General features: G+C 43.7%; 1 protein-coding gene across 18 annotated transcripts in view; it reads left to right on the top strand.

Annotated features, from left to right (window-relative positions):
* Positions 1–481: 481 nt before the first annotated feature.
* LOC146751609 (ubiquitin-associated protein 2-like) overlaps positions 482–23,195 on the top strand; it is a 137,077-nt gene continuing 114,363 nt past the window's right edge. For 11 of the 18 annotated variants that reach the window (XR_014941329.1, XM_085533924.1, XM_085533917.1 and 8 more), the window contains exon 1: positions 2,432–2,498. The gene's annotated coding sequence lies outside the window, so the exon portion shown is untranslated. Of the gene's footprint in view, positions 2,123–2,431; positions 2,499–5,367; positions 5,431–11,024; positions 11,173–23,195 lie in introns of those variants that run through there. The other 7 variants (XM_085533922.1, XM_085533915.1, XM_085533921.1 and 4 more) reach the window with 6 other exon arrangements.

Genomic DNA, 23,195 nt, shown 5'->3' with positions numbered 1-23,195 from the left:
GGCACTCCGGAAAGAATTGAATCAGATAATGGGACCCATTTTTAAAATTCTCTTGTAACCACTTGGGCCAAAAATCATGGCATTGAGTGGATTTACCATATTCCCTATCATGCACCAGCTTCTGGCAAGTTTGAATGATTCAATGGGTTGTTGAAAACTATGTTGAAAGCAATGGGTGGCGGAACGTATAATAATTGGGAGAACCATTTAGCAGAAGCCACCTGGTTGGTCAACACTCGAGGATCTAGTAATCGTAATGGTCCTAACCAATCCAGCTCCCTACGTACCATGGAGGGAGATAAGGTTCCTGTAGTACACATAAAGAGTGTGTTGGGAAAAACAATTTGGGTCCTTCCAGCGTCTGGAAAGGGCAAACCTCTCCGGGGTACTGTCTTTGCCCAGGGACCTGGGTGCACGTGGTGGGTGATGGACAAAAATGGGGATGTCCAATATGTACCACAAGGGAATTTGATGTTGGGGGAGTGCAGCCAATGATTTCTTGTAGATATATAGGTAGAGTCTCAGAAAATATTTGACGAATGTTCAATGAGATATCAGACTTAAGATAGAGTGGATTAATGTTAAGGAAACATTTTTTTTTTCTATATACCTTAATTAGGCATTCTGTAAGCAAGTTTTCCATCTGGACTCTATATCGTGCACTGGCCATGCATGTGTAGAACACACATGGAAAGAAGTATAAGTCAAAAGGAAATCTGCTGTGGTGGCTGGGAAAGGATGAGTGCACCTTGATGTGGGGGACGCCCTACTAGCGCTGCCTTTCTCCTCCACCGCTGACATGTTTTTCCTTTTTCTGGAAGTTTGCCATTTTCTCAAAAAATTAATAAATAGTAGGTCAGGTTATAGAGTTTTGTTCTCAACTTAGGGATTTGTATGGAATAAAAATAAATTGTTGAGAAAATAAGGTTGCTCATTATTCACAACTATACGTATGAGTGTGTATGTATGTATAAACATAATGTAATGATTTAGAATAAGGGGTGGAATGTCATGGTTTAATAATCTTGTAATTTTTGCTATCAGTATTCCACATCATAACATCATATAAAGCATGAATAATTTTACTGAATCTGCAACTTACAGAAGAAGACTACATCTCCCAGGGAACAACACGATAGGTCACGGGACCTGGACTCTATATTAACTCTGTCGCAGAACAGACTGACGTCTTTCGAGTTCTGGCGTTCAGGGGAGTGTGTGGGAGCCTTCACCGTTTTGCCTAGATTTCACAGTAGGCCTCTCGGTTACGGGACTCATTCTCTCTCCTATTTTGCTTGATTCGTTAGCCTCAATTTGAATTATATTGTATTATACTGTATTATCCTGTATTTCGATATAGTATTTAGTAAATAAGTGTGCCTCCTTAGATCGTTGCTGCTGTTTTTTTTTTTGTTTTTTGTTTTTTTCCTTTCAGCCTAGGGCCCCTGCAGGGCCCACGGCCCCTGTCACGGACGCAGGCGGATTTTATTTTTTTTTCGTTCAAACCGTGACAGAACACTACAAGGTGATTATAAAATCATTCTCAAAATGCCTATTCCACTAATAAGCAGTCTAGATGGCTCTATGGTTGTATAAATACAGAACTGTAAACAAATTCTGCCAAAAACACATAGGGAAACAAAAGTGAATTTGAAATTAGAAGCAAAACTTAAAAAAACAGTTCCCAGCTCTGCATGCTGGAGGGCCTGAGTCAAGATTTTAAATGCTTTCCTTCTCTCTAAGCCCATACTGGTGGGTGCCGTGGCTACGCCGCCCCGTGGCCCTTGAGGGCTGCAGGTAATGTGGCCTCTCCCAGGACAAGAAACCTTTGACAACCCCAGAACCTCACAGACCAGGAAATGGCAGTCCCCTGTCATGGTTTTGTAATTTTGTAATTTTGCTATCAGTATTCCACATCATAACATCATGTCAAGTATGGATACTTCTGTTGAATGTGCAGTCCACAGAAGAAGACTACATATCCCAGAGAACAACAGGAGTAACAATAAGTCACGGGACCAGGACTCTATATAATCTCGTTCCCAGGCTGGAGTGCCCTCCTTCTTCTCTCGAACTTCTCGGAGAGTGGGAAGCGTTCCAGCCGTGTCGCCTAGAGTTCACAGTAGGCCTCTCGGTTTTCGGAGACTCTCTCTCTCTCTGTTTCGTTCGATTTGTTAGCCTTAATTATATTATATTGTGTTATCTTGTATTTCGATATCATATTTAGTAAAATAAGTTTTTCCTCCTTAGATTGTCGCTGTTTTATCCCACTCCCCTTTTCCCCCTCCTTTCCGGGCCCCGGGGGGGGGGGGGGGGGCTGTGGGGTGGCTTCCCCTGTCACGGGCATAGGTAAATCTAAGTAACCCGTGACACCCCTCAGCACGACACCGCCCGCGGGCGGGGCCAGTCCTCCACTTCCGCCACGCAAGGAGGCGGAGTTCCAGTCAAGCGAGAGGGGAAGAGGCTGGCTTCTTTCGCTCTGATTATTTGGTGTTGGGGTAGGTGGAGAGGATGGTGGATTTACGTTTGCTGCTGGTGATGGGTGGGGTGGTGAAAGGCCTGTGGGTAAGCGCGTAGCGTTGTGTCACGTTGTGGGGAAAGCAGTCTCGTGTGAGCGTGGAAGGGCGATTTACCGACCGACCTGAGGAGCGGTCACGTGATGCCGTCGCAGTTGCTGCTTTGTGAGCACATCGTGCGGGGGGGGGGGGGGGGGGGGGGGGTAGGGCGCGTGCGGACTGCACACTGTGTCCTTCTTCCCCTCCCCCCCGTCCTGATAGCTGTATTGCTCTTTCATCCACGTAACATCGTGGCTTCGGCCCGGCCGTGGCAGCCTATCTGCTAAAGACCAGGCAGCTCTGCCCTACTTTTGCTGGTGTTTGCACCACTACCAGTCGCTTGGTAGATGGCTGTGTCCCACCCTATGTTGCCACTCCCCTCCCCCCACCCCGGGCAGCCAGGCCTCTCAGCAGGCCAGCCAAGGGGATTGTGTTCACAGGCCCTCATGTGCAGATGGGCACAGGAGAGCAATTTATCTGTATGGGTAACTCCTGCTTTGTGACCTGCTTGTGTCTTTTCATATTGCCTCTTGGTCCTGGTCCCGCCTTTCCTGTTAAAAGACATAGGCCAGATGTGTCATGGTCACAGCTACATAGGACTTGCTATTAGCAAGCACCACAGTGGTTAACAACAGATTACTTGAGAACAGGACTATAAACCAACCTTATTCCCTGTTAACCTTCTCTTCCTAGTCTCCTCATCTCCTGGCTATGCATGGCTGCTAAGAATGGGAAGTTGGGGTAGGGCTTTGTTATTGGGCTTGCTTGTATTACATAGAAAAAAAAAACCTTAAGTAACAAGAGCAAACAAATTACAGCAGGGAGGTGAACTGGTAGTAGAAACCATTCGAGAAGCAAATGAATGTAGAGAGTGGTCTATTGCACCCTCAAGTCCAATGGAAAAGATTTGAACTCTGTGATGTGAAATACATGCTTTTAAAATTAAAAAAAAAAAAACAACAAAAAAAAAAACCCTAATGACTTCAACATAACCATTGAAGACTTTTTCAATATTTACCAGACTTTCCTTTAGCAATTCTTGTGGCAGTTAAATCACAATGCCCAGTGGAATATGGGTTCAGGGTCCTATCTGACTGACTTCATATTTGTACCTAAGCCTGATTTCCCTGTGGTGGTTCAGCCTAACTTGTTTAAGGAATTTTTAACCTTATGCTAGCATCATGGTTTTGTAATCTTTGTTATCAGCATTCCACATCATAACATCATGTAGAGCACTGGGACTTAAAGAATTAATGCTCCAATTTTGTGGAGTGTCAATTTTTCTGGGTACCTGGTTCTCAAAAGAGAACTACATATCCCAGAGGACTTTGCACTGTTCCATTTCTGTTTTCTGTTCAGAGGGAAAAATAAAACTGCCCACAAGTCATGAGACAATCCCTTCTCTTATTGCTCATTTCTGTGGTGTGTGCTCCCTAGTCATTTCACCTTCAGCATTAAATTCTTCAGTTTTGGATATTCTCTCATTTCATTTATTAGCTTCAATTCCAATTATATTATAGCGTTTTATCTTGCATTCCACTAGCATATTTACTAATTTAGTTTTCTCCCTTAGCTCGTTGCTGCTATTTTGTTTTTAAGCCCGTCTCCCTATCTCCCCCCCTTCCCCCTCTCCCCTGGGTTTGGATCCATGCCCCCCCCCCGCCCCAATTAGTCATGGAATGGGATGATCTGGCCCAATAAACCATTGTCAGCTATTTAACTTTAAAGCAAGCTAGGCTAAATCAGTTTGCAGCACTAACGATATCTTGGAATGTTCAAGGATTTTAGGGTTCAAGATTAATTACAGATTTGCCACTAAAATCTAGGGGAAGCTAAGGAAAATTACAATAACAAAATATTATCACTTGCATAATGTGTTTTTTTTTCTTAGCCACAATTCCAAAAGAATAAGTTACCTAATGTTTTATCTTTTTTTCACATACTTTTAATAAATGTTTTGCTCATTGTATTGGCAGTAACTATACTGGTACTAACAAGAATGGCAATTACAAGGAAAATGATGGAAATACAGAAAGTATAAGGAAAAGGGAACTCACCAGAGCTGAGGCGATCCTCCCTGGCAAGCGATCTCCAAGAGATGCTACCTCAGTGAGGGTCAGCCCTTAAATGAGGTCTCAGAGGAGGTGGAGTCGAACTCCACCCCTCCAGGGAGCACAGCTACATAACTTTCACCTGTGCTCCCACAGCTGACCCCACACTTGCCTCAGCTGATTAATCAGTGGTTCACACTGTGATTACCAATCTCCCATACAGCTCATAAAACACCATTTTTGTATGTTCTATATTTGTTACTGGTGTCCCCCAATGATAATAATCATAGCAAAATAATATGCTGATGAATAGTGCTTGAAAAATGTTCATATCATAGAATACTAATTACTAATAATGCTTAATTGTATTTTCAGTAATGTTTAGAGCCAGTACTTAGAACAGACTTTTTCTAAAATAATAAAAGTTACATATCTTTTTTGTCTCGTTTGGTAAAAGCACAGGAGCATGGCGCTCTAGAAGAAAGCATTCTGTCTTCAGATTTGCAATAGCTTCACATGACATCAGCAAAACGGAAGTTATGCGACTTTTCCCCTTTATAAGATGCCAATTTAGAAGAACCTTAGTGTTATCTACTTATATTTCAAAACTACTGAATGGAAGGTGTTAGAGGAAACCCAAGTAATAGCCACTTCCGTGTTGATTTTCTGCTAGAGCTTTCTTAATTTTTACTTACTTTTTTTTTTTCCTCCCTAAAACAGTTTGCTCATTTGTAACCCACTGCATCTTTTTTGCTTCTCAGAGACCTAGTTTGGACTTATACTGTTTTTCATACAGTTTCCATAAACAAGTTATGTTCATTAAGGTAAGAACTAAGATGAAAGATTATGAAGTAACTCCTCTGCAATTACTAAACATTCATGTTTTCAGAAAACTGCACAAAAAGTTTCCCTGATTTGCCCTAACGTGAAAGTTCATACTCTTGAACTTTGGCCAACTATCAGAACTCCCTGTCCACCTGGGGGCTTTTGAAATCCCTTTAACAAATAGGGTACCTGCAGTTCTTTTTGTAGAAAGAGCAAATAGTTACTAGAGACAGATCAAAGATAATACAATCTTATGCCTGAGATCTCATGGCTTGCTCAGCTTGCTTCAACCACATCATAGTTTTTGTTGAGCATATTGTTTCATTGATGTTCCCTCTAGATTATAAAAGTGGCAGGATAGGTTATGTGAACAGCTGCACAGCTCCCTTGGAGTTGTTCCTTAATGCACAATTCCCTGGAAATTCTCTTTTGTCTGACTATCTTCATAAAAGTATTTTCAGTTTACCTCTTATAGGTTGTAAAAATGACTACAATATTATTCATAGAAATATGTATTAAGAAAAAAAACACTTCAGAGATCATATTGAAATTACTTTTGAGCAATGAAAACACTTTACTCACTGTTACAGTCAGAAAGATAAGCACAATGGAAAAACAATACAGAAGCAGAATAGCAAAAAGAACAAACAGGAAAGGAATGCTCACCCATTTCTGAAGATCTAGACTTACAAGGGAAAAGCTCCATAAGAAAACAGCAGAAGCAGCCTCCAACAAGAAATTCATCCTATGGCAGTCAGCCCTTAAATGGGATCTAGGAGAGGTGAAGCCAAGCTCCACCCCTTCTGGTAGCGCAGCTGAATTAACTTCACCTGTGCTCCTGCAGCTGACTCATTGCTTGCCTCGGGTAGTTAATCATGGGTTCAGGCTGTGATCAACAGTTTGCCATACATCTGCACAGCAGAGAAATGCTTCCTGGTGTTTGGAAGGGACTTCTTGTGTTCTAATTTGTGGTCATTATGTCGTCTTTGCACTGGGTACCACTGTAAAGAGCCTGGCTTTGTCCTCTTTGCACCTTCCCTACAAGTGTTTGAATGTGGTGACTAGAACTCCTTCTCCTTGAGCCTTGCTTTTTTTCTCTAGGTTAAACTACTTGACAAATTTTTAGTTGTTTAAGGAAACTCAAAGCCATATGTTCTTTCATTCTCTGGGAAGACGGTGAATTAAAGATGGAATTTAGGAGGGGTGGTGGTAACAGACACTTTTATAGCTCTTCATTGATGGAAAGGTGAATGGGTTTTTGATATGTGCATAGAAAAATGCTGTGAAAATGCAGTAAGTTTTATATTTTAAATCTGAGTAACTTCTTTGCTTGTAAGTAAGGAGTCTCAATGCTAGCTGAACTGAAGACTGTAATTCAGTAGTTTTGTGAGGAGAACAGGTTAAACATTTGATTATCTGAGTGATAAAATTGCTGAAGTCATATATGTTCTGTCTAGGAATTGGATGGTTTGTAAATGACAGTTAAGTGTGCATATAGCATTCATGAAAGGCTAGACTGAATTCTTATTGCACTTCTTATTTACTTATTGTGCTATCATTTGATCTTGTTAAACAAGATTATGAATGTGATACAAAGCTGGGAGGAGTGGCTGACAAACCAGAAGGCTGTGCTCCCATTCAGTAAGACTTGGACATGCTGGAGAGCTGGGTAGGGAGGAACCTTATGAAGTTCAAAAATAGCAAGTGTAGGGACCAACACCTGGTAAGAAATAACTGCACATACCACTACAGGTTAGGGGCTGACCAGCTGGAAAGGAGAAATGCAAAGAAGGACCTGGGTATCTTGGTGGACAACAGGTTGACTATCAATCAAGTGTGCCCCTCTGGGCAGGGAGGCCAGTGGTATCTTGGGGTGTGGGGATACAAGAAAAGCTGTTCAGAGCAGCAGCTGTGGAGCAAGATAAACAGCATGAGAATCAAGGACACCTCTGCAAGAAGAAGAAGAGTCTCACAGCTCTGATTGGATATGTGCCTGCATGGACAGTTGAAAAGTGTTTTGTAGAATGCTTTGTTGATATGTAAGGTGTTTGGGAAAGTTGTAAGGGCGGATGGGAAAGTTAGAAAATAACAACTTGTGAAGGTATATAAGGGATGTGAGAACTTGTAATAAACGATTTGGATTGTTCACATCTGAGTCCATGCCTGAGACGCTGCATTGGGGCACATTAAAAAGAGTATGGCTAGCAAGTTGAGAGAGGTGATCCTCCCCCTCTATTCTGCCCGGGTGAGGACACATCTGAAGAACAGTATCCAGTTCTGGACTCCTCAGTACAAGAAGGATAGGGAACCTCGGGAGAGAGACCATCAGAGGGTTAGAAAGATGATTAGGGGACTGGAGCATCTCTCTTATAAGGTAACTATCCCATGTCACATCAAAGGAAGTGTAGTTAGCAAGTTGAGGGAGGTGATCCTACCCCTCAACACCTCATGTGGAGTGCTGCACCCAGATGTGGAGTCCTCGGTATAGGAGGACTATACATAGCTGTAGGAAAGAAGGGGACGGACCTCAGCAGAGTCTGTGGTGACAGAACAAAGGGAAATGGCTTCAAGCTTAAAGAGGGCAGATTTAGGTTGGATGTACAGAAAAATCTTTTTTAAGATAAAGGCACTGGCACAGATTGCCCAGAGAGGTCGTGGATGCCCAGTCCTTGAAGACATCTGAGGTCAGATTGGATGGGGAAGTTGCAGGGAAGTTGGTCTAGATGACCTTTAAAGTCCCTTCCAGCTCAAATTATTCAATGAATGGCTGAGAGACCTGAGACTGTTCAGCCTAGAGAGGAGTATACTGAGAGGTATCTTACCAACACTTAAAAATATCTAAAGAATGGGTGGGAGTCAGTTGGATGGGGTCAGACTCTTTTCAGCAGTACCCAATTACAGAACAAGGGGCAATGGTGCAGTCTGGAACATAGAAAATTCCACTGAACATGAGGGAAAATAGTATTTCCTGTGAGGATGACAGTATGTAGGACAAGAAGGAACAGTCTTAAACTGAGACAGGGTGTCATGGTTTTGTGGTGGGGGAGGTTCAGGTTGGATCTTAGGAGGAAGTTCTTAACCCAGAGGGTGGTGACGCACTGGAACAGGTTGCCCAAGGAGGCTGTGGATGCCCCATCCCTGCAGGCATTCAAGGCCAGGCTGGATGTGGCTCTGGGCAGCCTGGGCTGCTAGTTGTCGACCCTGCACGTAGCAAGTGATGTGCAGAAATCAAACTCTATAACCACAGAGTGGTTATAAAGCAGGTATGTTTAATCAGTGAGATATTCCCACCTTACCTGCATACCAGAGGGCAATAAAGGTACATACTTTAAGAGCAAGCTGCTTATATATGTATTAGATGTCCAAGAAAAGGCTGGGTTATTACAAGTCCCCAAAATGATTGACATCTCCCCTCACCCCAAGTCTCAGCTCTTTTACACATGCATATCTCAGTGTCTTTCCAATATAGGTCATCATGTTATTTTCTTGGACTTGGGTTAGGATGGAGGACGCTTGGTTGGTCATCCCATAAGCCACAACTCTGTTCACCTATCCACTGCTTCTTCATTAATTTGTAGTTTACCATTTTAGTCTACCATCTCACATTCCAGAGGTAGGGGAGCTAATGATGTTATTTAGAAACAAAAAGAGACAAGTATTGCAGATAGCGGGTCTCAGTCTGTAGAAAAGCATCTGTTATCGGCGAGAACCTGGCTTAGTAAGGTCAAACCTGCAGCTGCTGATTCAACACCTCATATCTTTTTAACCTAACTTACTGTCCTTAATTAACAGGGGGGTTGAAATGAAATGATCATTGCAGTCCTTTTCCACCCAGGCCATTCTATGATTCTGTGCTCTGAAAGTAATGCTTCCTGTTTCCATGAAAGCTACAAAGAGCCCAATAAGTATTTGATGGAGCAAATTCACAGCTACAAAACACCATTTTTCAACATAGTCACTGCCATTAGTTATGCATTTTCACCAGTGATGAAAACAAAACAAAACTTGTTTTTTTCCAGTAACACATACCACTAAATAAGAAGTTCCAGAAGGAAGAGATGAAATCATAGATTGCAAGACAGTATTAGAATAAAGTTTCTTTCCTTAATCGTATGTTTTTACTGTGCAAAAAAAAATTGATGAAAACTTTCAGCCACTTAGTTTGTTTTTCCCAAGTGAAAACTTAAAAGAAGTGGAATTTTTTTTTTTCAGCCTTTGTCAGGTTCTTGGAGATGAGCAGTTGCAGAAATAAGACAGAACTGAAAAGGACAGAAGATCATTTTCATTTTTTTCTGCCAATTCTGGATTGTTCCTTCCATGGCTATAGTGGAAATGCTAAGTCAGGGCCTGAAACAGTGATGAAGCACCTGGTGGGAAGACAGGGCCAACCCAGGGGAGCTCAGGTGCATGCATTACCACTGGGTAACCAGAAGGGGTGGAGCTAGGATCCACTCCTTCCCAGACCTCATTTAAGGGTTGGCAGTGGAGGTAAGGGTATTTCATCTAGATATCTCTACTTATCTGAGAATCTTATACTTTCTGTTGTGTTACTCACGATCATAAACATTATTAATGTTTTGTGTAGCTTGATTAGTTTATTGTGATATTAATCCTGATCTTGACCTGCTTCTGTCAGAAAACTGGAATTCTTGGTTTTACTCCTAAGTTTTCCCATTTGATGTTGAGTGTATTTTCCCTCACTAATTACAACTTGTCAACTTGGTATTGTATGCAATTTTGCTTATGCTTGTTCTGTTATTCTTGAATTTTAAGTGAGGTCAGTTCTTACCAATCTAGACCAAAATGATACCTAAATTACAGGTGAATGAAAAATTATTGGTCTTTACAACTTCCAGCATACAACACACTAGAAATGAACAGGTAAATACAAGGGGGCCCAAGAGATTTGGGTGACGTTCTAGTGCTGCTTTTTCCAAGCTTAAGATTAGTGTATTCCTAAGAGTAAGAAATCAGGAAAAAACAGAATGTATATTGTAGCTAAAAATTTGCTCTATTAAGTAGTGTTATTGTGCTCTTTGTATCTGTTGTAGTTCCTATGAAAATAATTAGGTAGTATTACTTTTGGAGCAAACTACATATTACAGAAAACTCTGCTGTATTGAAAAGATTTTTTTTTTTGTTTTTTTATTTTCCAGAAAAACATCTGGTTTTATTTTTTTTAATATGCAGTGTTTTGTAAGTGTTGTTCTGTTCTTCACTGAATATCTAGTTCAAGGAGCAGGACTGTTCAGTTGTAGGAATGCTGTCTGAGCTCTTTCTTGTTCCCAGAACTCTGAAGCTAGACAAAAAAAAAAAAAAAAAAAAAGCACCCAAACAAAAACCCCCAACCCAAAACAATTAAAAACAACAAAACAAACATATAACCAGAAAAATACCCAGCCAATTTAAAATCATGATTGTTTTAACACATTTTTATATGTATGTTGTTCAGGGACTAGAAAACAGTCAATTCACCATAGGGCCTCTGGTTTCATCTGAGGTCTGCAGTGGAATTTCTTTGTCACAGCCTGAACCAATATGTGAGCACGTGAGTGCCTGGCGTAGGGGGTGGGGGGCAGCTAGAGTCACCCTTTCTGTCTCAGCAATGTTTCTGGGAGCATGTGTGCTGTCTGAGTCTGCGTGGGTTTCCCCTCCCCCCACCCTTCCCCTGCAGTGTGAGAGTACAAACGGAAGGCTGCATTCATCAGCTTGCCCCTTTCTCCAAACTGTTACCGGGAGGGGTGAGTTAATTCCTCTTTGATATATTTTCCTATAATGCCTGTTTCTCAAATAAAGGCTCTGTCATCGCCTTTGTTTGCTCTACAGGGCGCAAAGTGCAGAAGGGCTGGCATCTCTTGTCATACAAGTAGCTGTGCTATTTGCAATTCTTTTACCTCAGGTAGCTGGGGCATAGTGACCCAGGTCACTTGAGGGGGCATTTTCCTTTTGTTAGGAACTAGGAAACCTAGGTTCCATGCTCTCATTGGTACTTATTCAATAATGCTTATCCCTTTTTTTTTGTTTCTTTGTTTGTTTGGTTTTTTTTTGTTTTTCTTTTTTGTTTTTTTTTTGGGGGGGGGGAGGTTATTTTGAAACTTTTGACCTTCAACTGCCTCCATAGCTGGAGGAGGACGTAATTTGGCTGATGATCAATTTTTGCAAATTCTAGGCTGGATTATCATAGTATCATAGTATCATAGTCTTGTGCGGGTTGGAAGGGACCTTAGAGATCATCGAGTCCAACCCCCCAGGATTCGAGCCTCCTGTGTAGCAGAGAGGCACTTCTACCACTTGCGCCACAGGGGGAATTCGAACCCAGGGCCTCCAGTGTTGCAGTGTGGCATTCCTACCACTTGCGCCACCGGGGCACACAATTATGTCATTAAACATTTGTTTCTGGGTGTCATGGTTTAATAATTTTGTAATTATCCACCCCTTATTCTACATCATTACATTATGTTTATACATACATACACACTCATACATATAGTTGTGAATAATCAGTAACCTTATTGTCTCAACAATTTATATTTATTCCATACAAATCCCTAAGTTGGGAACAAAACTCTGTAACCTAACTTAGTATTTATTAATTTTGAGGAAAAAAAAATGGCAAAACTGCCAGAAAAAAGGAAGACATGTCAGCGGTAGAGGAGAAAGGTAGCGCTAGTAGGGCGTCCCCCACATCAAGGTGCACTCATCCTTTCCCAGCCACCACAGCAGATTTCCTTTTGACTTATACTTCTTTCCATGTGTGCTCTACACATGCATGGCCAGTGCACGATATAGAGTCCAGATGGAAAACTTGCTTACAGAATGCCTAATTAAGGTATATAGAGAAAAAAATGTTTCCTTAACATTAATCCACTCTATCTTAAGTCTGATATCTCATTGAACATTCGTCAAATATTTTCTGAGACTCTACCTATATATCTACAAGAAATCATTGGCTGCACTCCCCCAACATCAAATTCCCTTGTGGTACACATTGGACATTCCCATTTTTGTCCATCACCCACCATGTGCACCCAGGTCCCTGGGCAAAGACAGTACCCCGGAGAGGTTTGCCCTTTCCAGACGCTGGAAGGACCCAAACTGTTTTTCCCAACACACTTTTTATGTGTACTACAGGAACCTTATCTCCCTCCATGGTACGTAGGGAGCTGGATTGGTTAGGACCATTACGATTACTAGATCCTCAAGTGTTGACCAACCAGGTGGCTTCTGCTAAATGGTTCTCCCAGTTTTTGTACGTTCCACCACCCATTGCTTTCGACATAGTTTTCAACAACCCATTGAATCGTTCAATCTTACCAGAAGCTGGTGCATGATAGGGAATATGGTAAATCCACTCAATGCCATGATTTTTGGCCCAAGGGGTTACAAGGGAATTTTTTAAATGGGTCCCATTATCTGATTCAATTCTTTCTGGAGTGCCATGCCGCCACAGGATTTGCTTTTCCAACCCTAATATGGTGCTTTGGGCGGTAGCATGGGGTACTGCGTATGTCTCGAGCCACCCAGTGGTTGCCTCCACCATGGTGAGTACATAACGCTTACCATTGCGAGATCGTGGCAAGGTGATATAATCAACCTGCCATGCCTCTCCATATTTATACTTTTGTCATCACCCTTCCCCCCAAAAAGGTTTCATCCTCTTGGCTTGTTTAATTATGGCGCATGATTCACAATCATGAATAACTTGAGCAACAGTGTCCATAGTTACATCCACCCCTCGGTCTCTGGCCCACTTGTATGTCGCATCCCTTCCTTGATGACCTGAAGTCTCGTGGGCCCACCGAGCTAGGAATAATTCACCCTTGTTCTGCCAGTCCAAGTCTATTTGAGCCACCTCAATTTTAGCAGCTCGATCAACCTGATGGTTATTTTTATGTTCTTCAGTAGCCTTACTTTTAGGCACATGAGCATCTACATGGCGCACCTTTACAACAATGTTCCTTATTCGGGCAGCAATGTCTTTCCACAGTTCAGCAGCCCAAACAGGTTTACCCTTTCGTTGCCAATTATCATCTTCCCACTGTTGCAACCACCCCCATAAGGCATTTGCCACCATCCATGAATCAGTATAAAGATGAAGCATTGGCCACCTCTCCCGTTCAGCCACATCTAAAGCCAGCTGAACAGCCTTTACCTCTGCGAATTGACTTGATTCTCCTTTACCTTCAGTGGCCTCTGCAACTTGTCGTGTGGGGCTCCATACAGCAGCTTTCCATCTGCGATGCTTCCCTACAATACGACATGATCCATCTGTGAATAGGGCAAATTTCTTTTCGTTTTCTGGTAGCTCATTGTATGGTGGTGCCTCTTTAGCACGTGATACCTCTTCTGTAGGTGGTTTTTCAATTTTTTTACTCTCAGGCCAGTCCATGATCACTTCTAGAATTCCAGGACGGCTGAGTTTTCCCATTCGAGCTCGTTGAGTAATTAATGAAATCCACTTACTCCAAGTGGCATCAGTAGCATGATGGGTGGAGGGAACCTGTCCTTTAAACATCCAGTTTATTACTGGCAAGCGAGGTGCTAGAAGAAGCTGAACCTCTGTCCCAACTACTTCAGAAGCAGCCCGCACCCCCTCATACACGGCTAAGATCTCCTTCTCAGTCGGAGTGTAGCGCTCCTCAGACCCTTTATATGCTCGACTCCAGAATCCTAGGGGTCGGCCTCGGGTCTCTCCTGAGGCTCTTTGCCACAAACTCCAGGTGGGACCTTTCTCTCCAGCAGCAGTGTAGAGGATGTTCTTCACATCCTGTCCCGTCCGTACTGGCCCCAAGGCCACGGCACGGGCTATTTCTTGTTTTACCTGCTCAAAAGCCTTCTGCTGCTCAGGACCCCATGAGAAATTATTCTTCTTCCGTGTTACCTGATAGAGGGGGCTCACTATGTGGCTGTAGTTTGGGACATGCATTCTCCAAAAGCCTACTACTCCCAGAAAAGATTGGGTCTCTGTTTTGTTGGTGGGCGGAGACATAGCAGTGATTTTGTCAATCACATCTGCTGGGATGTGACGACGTCCATCTTGCCATTTTATACCTAAGAATTGGATTTCCTGGGCAGGCCCCTTCACCTTGCTGCGCTTAATGGCAAAACCAGCTTGCAAAAGAATTTGGATTATCTGTTTTCCTTTCTTGAAAACCTCTGCTGCTGTATGGCCCCACACTACAATGTCATCAATATACTGCAAGTGCTCAGGAGCATTACCCTGTTCCAAGACAGCTTGGATCAATCCATGGCAAATTGTTGGGCTGTGCTTCCACCCCTGAGGTAAACGGTTCCAGGTATACTGAATACCTCTCCAGGTAAAAGCAAACTGTGGCCTACATTTTGCAGCCAATGGGATGGAAAAGAAGGCATTAGCAATGTCAATGGTGGCATACCACCTAGCTTCTTTTGACTCCAATTCATCCTGGAGTTCTAGCATGTCTGGTACAGCAGCACTTAATGGCGGTGTGACTTCATTCAGGCCACGGTAATCTACCGTCAGCCTCCATTCCCCACTGGTTTTACGCACTGGCCATATGGGGCTGTTAAAAGGCGAGTGAGTTTTGCTGATCACTCCCTGATTCTCTAATTGGCGAATTAGCTTGTGAATGGGGAGCAATGAGTTTCTATTGGTGCGGTACTGCCGTCTGTGAACCACTTTGGTGGCAATTGGTACCTCTCGGTCTTTTACCTGGAGCAACCCCACAGCAGAAGGATCATCTGACAGACCAGGTAAAGTTGACAGCTGCTTAACACCGTTTGTGTTAACAGCAGCTATCCCAAAGGCCCATCGATACCCCTTGGGATCCTTAAAATGTCCCATCCTAAGGTAATCGATTCCCAGTATACATGGAGCCTCTGGACCAGTCACAATAGGGTGTTTTTGCCAGTTTTTACCAGTGAGGCTTATTTCGGCCTCCAACATAGTCAATTCTTGAGAACCCCCAGTCACTCCATGGATATATATTGGTTGTGTCCCTTTGTGACTTGAGGGCATTAGGGTGCATTGTGCACCAGTGTCCACCAAGGCTTTATATTTCTGTGGTTGAGATGTGCCAGGCCACTTAATCCACACAGTCCAGTATACTCTGTTGTCCCTTTCCCCCCCCTGGCTGGGGGCAGGGCCCCTCTATTGTTTACCTCGGTGGCTTGCAGCAACTGGAACTTTCCCCCTTTTGGAAGAGTTCGCCTTGGTGGTTGTTTTGTACTGTAATTCTTTCACTCGTGCCTGAAGTGCAGAAGTGGATGAATTATACCACCTCTTTATATCCTCCCCATGATTACTCAAGAAATACAACAAAGCAAAACGTATGGTCTTATCGTTGTCATTTGCTTGAATACGGGGTGTCTTATTGTTGTCATTTGCTTGAATATGAGGACCTCTCTTTTTTATGGTTGAGATTTTCGATGATACGGGTCGAGAGGAACTCATGTTGTTTAGCTTTTTCAATAGGCGATTGTGGGAATCCTGGTCCCCATCATCTGGTACCACCATGGATCCATCTACATCAGGCATGTTAGTCAACATGTCAATAATATCATTTTGTGTTCCCTCCATTCTGTTTAAACTTTCAGCTATTTTGACAATGGCTGAAGTATAACGATTAACTTCTGTAGTGCTTATAAATAATTCAAGCTCCTGAAGTTTAGCAATTAGTTCATTAACAAGGGGTTTCCTTTCCCCTTGGCCATATACTAATGCAAGTGCACTGGCATGCTTTTCTGGAGCAGCCCTTGTAAAGTCACGCCACATTTGTCGTGGTACACGGACTATCTCAGGATCATGTAATTGGTTCGGGTCATTGCGGTTGAAGTGGGAGCTGTATAGCATTTCCACCAGAGCATTTTCTCTCAAAGTTTGGATGCCTTTCTCTATATCAGTCCATTTCCTTTTCTCAGGCTCCAAGTCCCGTTTAAAGGGGAATCTATCTCTTACCGCTTTCAACATCCGCTTCCAGAGGGTGTAGGACTGATCTTGGCATGTGCCAATACCTCTGTCCACACATGCATCTCTGGAAATGCTACCCAGTTGGCGAGCTTCATTGCCATCAAGCCACACACTGCTGGCACCATTGTCCCAGCATCGAAGTAACCAAGTGACCATATGTTCTTTTGGTTGATGTGTGTAATCCTTTCTTAGATCCCGAATTTCACTCAGTTTTAAAGATCTATCAATAATGGTCGTAATACTTTGCTCACCTTTTGCTCTGTCAAGAGTCCCAGGTGTTGATGGTGGCAACTGTGTTGATGAGGCTGCCCCATCTATAAGTTTGGACTCGAGAAATTCTCATAAAGAAAATCTAACTTTTGGCTCCTCTTCATCTGACTCTGACTCTTGTATTATTTCCTCCAGGTAACCCTCCTTCTTTTTTCTCTCTCCTAACTTCCTCTGCTCCTCATACTTCTTCTGCTCCTCTATCATCTTCTTATACCCCTCTAACATCCTCTGCTCCTCCAACTTCTTCTGGTCTTCTGACTCCCCCTGCTCTCCTGAGTCCCCCTGCTCTCCTGAGTCCCCCTGCTCTCCTGAGTCCTGCTCTCCTAACTCCCTCCGCTCTTCTAACTCCTTCTGCATTTTCTCTAACTGAGTTGAAAATTGTTTTACTTTTCGCCCTCTTACAGGGGCAACCAACATTGTATCTGGTGCCCCTGGTAGTTGGTCAAGGTGTGGTACATATGGTTCAGACTTGGGGATGTTCCCCTTGGACTGGAGGGTGCATAGCTTGGATCGGAGGAGATCGCGCTCGAACTCCAGGGTGTCGAACTCAGCCCTGAGGGCGTTGTACTTGGACTGAATTGTGTTGAACCCGGACTCGAGCGCGTCGTGTTTGAACTGGAGAGTGTTGCGCTCAGATTGGACGGCATCGTACATGGTCTGGAGGTTGTTACGATCGATCTTGATAGCATCGAACTGAACCTTGAGGTCGCTGTACATGGACCGGAGGACATCTCGCTCAGATCGGAGGGTGTTACACTCGGACTGGAGGATGTTGTGCTCAGACTGGAGGGCGTTGTAATCAGTCTGGAGGGTGTCACGCTCCGACGGGAGAATGTCGCGCTCAGACTGGGGGCAGCTATTCTCAGTCTGGAGGGCGTTGTGTTCGGACTGGAGAGTGCCGTGCTCGGACTGGAGAGCATTGTGCTCGGACCGGAGAGCTTTGTGCTTGGACTGGAGAGCGTTGTGCTCGGACCGGAGAGCGTTGTGCTCAGACTGGAGAGCGTCGTGTTCGGACCGGAGAGCGTCGTGCTCGGACCGGAGAGCGTTGTGCTCGGACTGGAGAGCGTTGTGCTTGGACCGGAGAGCGTTGTGCTCGGACTGGAGAGCGTTGTGTTTGGACTGGAGAGTGTCGTGCTTGGACCGGAGAGCGTTGTGCTCGGACTGGAGAGTGTCGTGCCCGGACCGGAGAGAGTTGTGCTCGGACTGAAGAGTGTTGAGTTTGGATTGCAGGGATTCTTTCTCATACCAATATGTGTCTCGTTGATATAGGAGGTCTTCTCTCTCAGCTCTGAGACTCTCTTTCTCATACCAGAATGAGTCTCGTTGTTGTAGGAGGTTATTTCTCTCATCAAGGAGACTCTCATTCTCAGCCCTGAGACTCCATCTCTCAGCATCAAAAACTTCCCTCTCAGAAATGGTATTAAATAAGGCCCGATAAGCATTAGCTAGGCCCCAAGTCATTTGTGCCCCCTGAGATCTGCCTGAGCCACAACATTCCTGTCTCAAATATGCGGTCAAACTCTTGGGATTCTTTAAGTGTTCAGGAGTAAAGCTCCATGACACTAAAGATGTCTGTCTTCTAAAAGTCTCTCCAAAGTCTCTCCACACTCCCTGCCACTCAGTATTCTCTGATTCTAGGGAAGACTTCCTCCTGATGTAACAAATGTAATAAATCCAAGAACCAATAAGTAAAAAAACCAACATTAAGTTCAGGGAGATTGACACAATTGACAGTGTGGTCCACTGGGACAATTGTTCATTCGAAGACTGCTTAAAGGATGCAAAGAAAAAAGGAAGAGCACGCTCAAAAACCACCATTCCTGAACTATTGGTTGCATTAGTTGCATTAGTTGCTCCCTCTGGAGCTGCATGCCAATACGAAGTAAGCGTTGATAACCATGCTTTCAAATCATTATACATGTTTACAATTCCATAGGAAAAAGTGGCTAGCTTAAACATGCTCCAATATGTTTGGAGCATCACAAAAGAGGAACTAATGAAATGCAGTCCCTGGTAGAACAAACTTACTAGAGGGAACATTTTTTTTTCTTTTTTTTTTTTTTCTTTTTTCTTCAATAGAGAGAAAAAAAAGTAAAAGAAAACAAAGCTCAGCAGTGTTTATAAAATATACCAGAGTATTGGCAGTCCGCCTGGACTTTCAAGGTCAAGCTCGCAGGCGCAGAATCGCAAACCTAAGATAGCTCCTTAACAAAGAAAAACAACTTGTAGCCCTGTTAAAAGCTAAAAGAGCAACAGAAGAAAACACAGAAAAACAGCAACTCAAATTGCCCGCATTCTCCACCAAAATCTGTCACGGTTTGAACGAAAAATCCACTTGTGCCCGTGACAGGGGGCCGTGGGCCCCGCGGGGGGCCCTAGGCCGAAAGGAAAAAGTTAATTAGGAAAAGAAAACAGCGGCAACGATCTAAGGAGGCACACTTATTTACTAAATACTATATCAAAATACAGGATAATAAAATATATTATATAATATAATATAATTGAAAATTGAGCTAACGAATCAGACAAAATAAGAGAGAGAATGAGTCCCGTAACCGAGAGGCCTACTGTGAAATTTAGGCGAGACGGTGAAGGCTCCCACACACTCCCCTGAACGCCAGAACTCGAAAGAGCAATCAGTCTAGTCTGCAACCGAGTTAATATAGAGTCCAGGTCCCGTGACCTATCGTGTTGTTCTCTGGGAGATGTAGTTTTCTTCTGTAAGTAGCAGATTCAGTAAAATTATTCATGCTTTATATGATGTTATGATGTGGAATACTGATAGCAAAATTACAAAATTATTAAACCATGACACTGGGATACCCATATGGGTCCCAATTGAGATGTTGTCTCGCTCCAATTTACAGGAGGGAGGCAAGGTTCTTTTATATGTGTATATACCCGGCGTGAGATTAAGAAGCAACGGTTCAAATGTTGGTCCAACCAGTTTATTAAAGTCCTAACCGTTTTTTTTTGGGAGATGGGGAAGGGAAGGTAGGCGATAGGAAAAGTAGGAAATAGAAGCAAGGAGTCTTTGCAGAGAGTAAAAGAGATATAGTCACCACCGTGGGTCCAGCGAGGTACACAGTAGGTCCGTTGATCTCAGGAACTCGTCTGATCACTGCAGGGGATGGGAGACAGCCAGGGAGCTCCACAGCAAGCCGGTCCCGGTGGTTCTTCCAACGAGGTTTTCCCCTCAGGGAATTCTCGGTCAAAGGTGTCTTTGGGAGTTTGTCTCCAAAGTCCCCAGTTTAGCGAGGGCCTTTTATCCCCCATTTCGGTGGGGGTTCTTCTTCTTCTTTGAAGTTTGACTCAGCATTTTTGGGAACGTATCTCGAGCAAACACTGAACTTCCAAACAAGCAGGTAAACACACTTTGTAATAGGGTTTAAAACCAGCTTTTGTGACATTCCTGGCCCACAGATAAGCCAGCAAGGAGGGGGGGGGGGGGGGGGGGGGGGGCTCTGTTGCCAGACACAAGCATTATCGCCTTCTGCAGTGGTCAGCTCCTTCGAGCAGCACCCCTGAAGAAGACTGCTCATCCTGCTTCTGCTTATCTTTGCAATCGTAAGCAGAAACACTATGGCACAATGACACCCACCATCTGCCCCCAAGGATACTTAACAGTTGTCAGTCAGAGCCTTATCATCAGGAAGGCCTCATGAAGCAAGCTTTGAGACAACAAAAGAAAACCAGTTCAGTCCTTTACAGATGTCCACCTGGCAGGTCTCCTATTTTGAGTTACAGAGAAGGTCTCTTCCTTCTGACATTTGGATACTGCACCTGGTCCAAAAGCACACTGTCTCCCCTAGATCAGACACCAGTTGGCAGCTTGTTGGATAATGGTCTCTGAGGCTGCTAAAGGGTTCAGTATGGACACCAGTGTGCTGTACTGATGGGGGGGGTACCTGTTCTAAGATAAGGTTCCCTCATCCCTGCTGAGAGTATAACCAGGTCTGGACTCTTAAAGGTGTCATCATAAATCACCTCCTTCATTCCTAGTTTTCTGAATATAATTTTGAAGTTCCTCCATTGAAGTCCATGGACCAGTATGTATTTGGATATCACTTTTTATTTGGCAATGTAGTCCTACGTGCAGTCAGTATCCTTTGAATTAGAGAATAACTTTCCTCATTACACATCACAGCTGCTTATAGTCTGAGGGCCAGATGCATTGTGATGAATGCAAGCTTAGAAATCTCGGGACCGTTAATAACTGTACTTTTGGCCCCCACATCCCATAATCTAAAGAGCTAAGCTGGTATGTTTTTTAATGGTTTCTGTTTAAATCACTGTAATAAATCAATGAGTTCAAGCAGCTGTGTACAGGGCATGCAGTCACATGTAATATAGTATGGGCAGGGGGCCATTCTTTTGTGTGGTAGCCCCACCAGTCTGTCCTGGACTGTGACCAGCCACCAACTGGATTTAACTCCATTGACCACAACTCTTTGGTCCTGGCCTTCCAGCCAGCGCTTCACCCAGCGGAGCATGTGCCCACCCAGACCACGGGCAGCCAGCTTCTCTACCAGAATGTTATGGGGGACAGTGTCAAAGGCCTTACTGAAGTCCAGGTAGACCACATCAACAGCCTTAACTTCATCTACCAAGCAGGTCACCTTGTCATAGAATGAAATCAGATTTGTCAGACAGGATCTACTGTTCATAAACCCATGCTGACTAGGTCTGATCCCTTGGCTGACCTTTAATTGGTCCATGATGGTTCCTGAGGTGAGTTATGGTTCATCTTTTCCTTGACCTTCCCGGGCACTGAGGTGAGACTGATGGGCCTGTAGCTGCCAGGATCATCTTTTTGGCCCTTTTTGAAGACGGGCGTCACATTCGCCTGCTTCTAATCCCCTGGGATGTACCCGGTCAGCCAAGACTGCCGAAAAATTATGGAGAGTGGTTTGGCAACCACATCTGCCAACTTCTTCAGCACTCTAGGGTGCAGTCCATCTGGCCCCATGGACTTGTAAGCATCCATCTTTCGAGGCAGGTCCAGAACCATCTCGTCATGGATCATGCAGGGTTTATTGTCTTCCCCTTCCCGATCTACCAGCATAGGGGGCTGTGTTCCCAGGGAGTTACAAGTTTTACTATTAAAGACCGAGGCAAAGAAGGTATTAAGTACCTTAGCATTATCCTGATCCTTGGTGTCCAAGTTGCCCTCAGAGTCCAACAAGGGATGGAGATTTTCCCTAGCCTTCCTCTTGCTGTTGATAAGTTTATAAAAATATTTACTGTTCTTACTTTAGTGGCCAAGTTCAGTTCTAGCTGGGCTTTGGCTTTCCTAATTTCCTCCCTGCACAGTTTCACTTTGTACCTGTAATCCTCAAAAGTAGCTTGCCCACTCTTCCAGAGACTATAAACTTTCCTTTTGTTCTTGAGATTCAGCCAAAAGTCTCTGTTCAGCCAGTCCGGCCTCATTGCCTGTCAGCTTGTCTTTCGTGACTTTGGGATGGTCAGCTCCTGTGACAGATAAGGCTCTTAATTTTAGAGGAGAAATGCAGCGACTCGGCACGGACTCAGATGTGAACGATCCAAATCGTTTATTACAAGTTCTCACATCCCTTATATACCTTCACAAGTTGTTATTTTCTAACTTTCCCATCCGCCCTTACAACTTTCCCAAACACCTTACATGTCAACAAAGCATTCTACAAAACACTTTTCAACTGTCCATGCAGGCACACATCCAATCAGACCTGTGAGATTCTTCTTCTTCTTGCAGAGGTGTCCTTGGTTCTCATGCTGTTTATCTTGCTCCACAGCTGCTGCTCTGAACAGCTTTTCTTGTATTCCCACAGAGAAATGCCATTCAAGGTCAGGCTGTTTACCCCATCAGAAATGTAATTTTATTTTCCACTTGTCTGATCTGGGGTTTTAAAAGCTTGTTTTTGTTTTTCAATACTTCTTCAGAGAAATATAAATTAATAGTGGTAGCGGCCATGCTAATGCAGACGGTACTATTACTCTTTCCTCAGTTGTTTTAAATTGTAAATTGTTTTAATTTACTCAAAAGTTTTGCCATCATGGAAGAGGATTTAATATTAAGACCATTGGCCCTTACAGGCACCCATTCTTTAATAATTCATGTGGTACTCAGCCATGGGGAACCCAGGAATCATAGAATCACTAAGGTTGGAAAAAGCCTCAAGATCATCCAGTCCAGCTGTCCACCTACCACCAATGTTTCCCACTAAACCATGGCCCTCAGTACAACGTCTGAATGTTCCTTGAACACTTACAAGGTCTGTGACTCTAGTACCTCCCTGAGCAGCCTATTCCAGTGCAACAATTTTCCCCAAGAGTTCATCCTTTAGGGTAGTAGGAGCCCTGATGACCGGTCAATGCATTATAGTTTTAAGACAATCCATCATAAATATGTATGCTTCTGTCACATCCACTTGACTCACTAAGTATAACACAGTGGAAAGAGCTACAAGGACAGCAGAACAGCAAGATTCCAAGTCATAGAAAGTGAGGATTCACTAAAGCACAACAACAGGAGGCACAGAAATAAGGAAAAGAACCTGCTTACCT

This window comes from Coturnix japonica, unplaced genomic scaffold (assembly GCF_054131305.1).
Source record: "Coturnix japonica strain WE unplaced genomic scaffold, WE-NBRP24 Scf071, whole genome shotgun sequence".
NCBI lineage: Eukaryota > Metazoa > Chordata > Aves > Galliformes > Phasianidae > Coturnix > Coturnix japonica.
The sequence above is the reverse complement of the archived record's forward strand: the minus strand, read 5'-3'. Positions and strand labels throughout refer to the sequence as shown.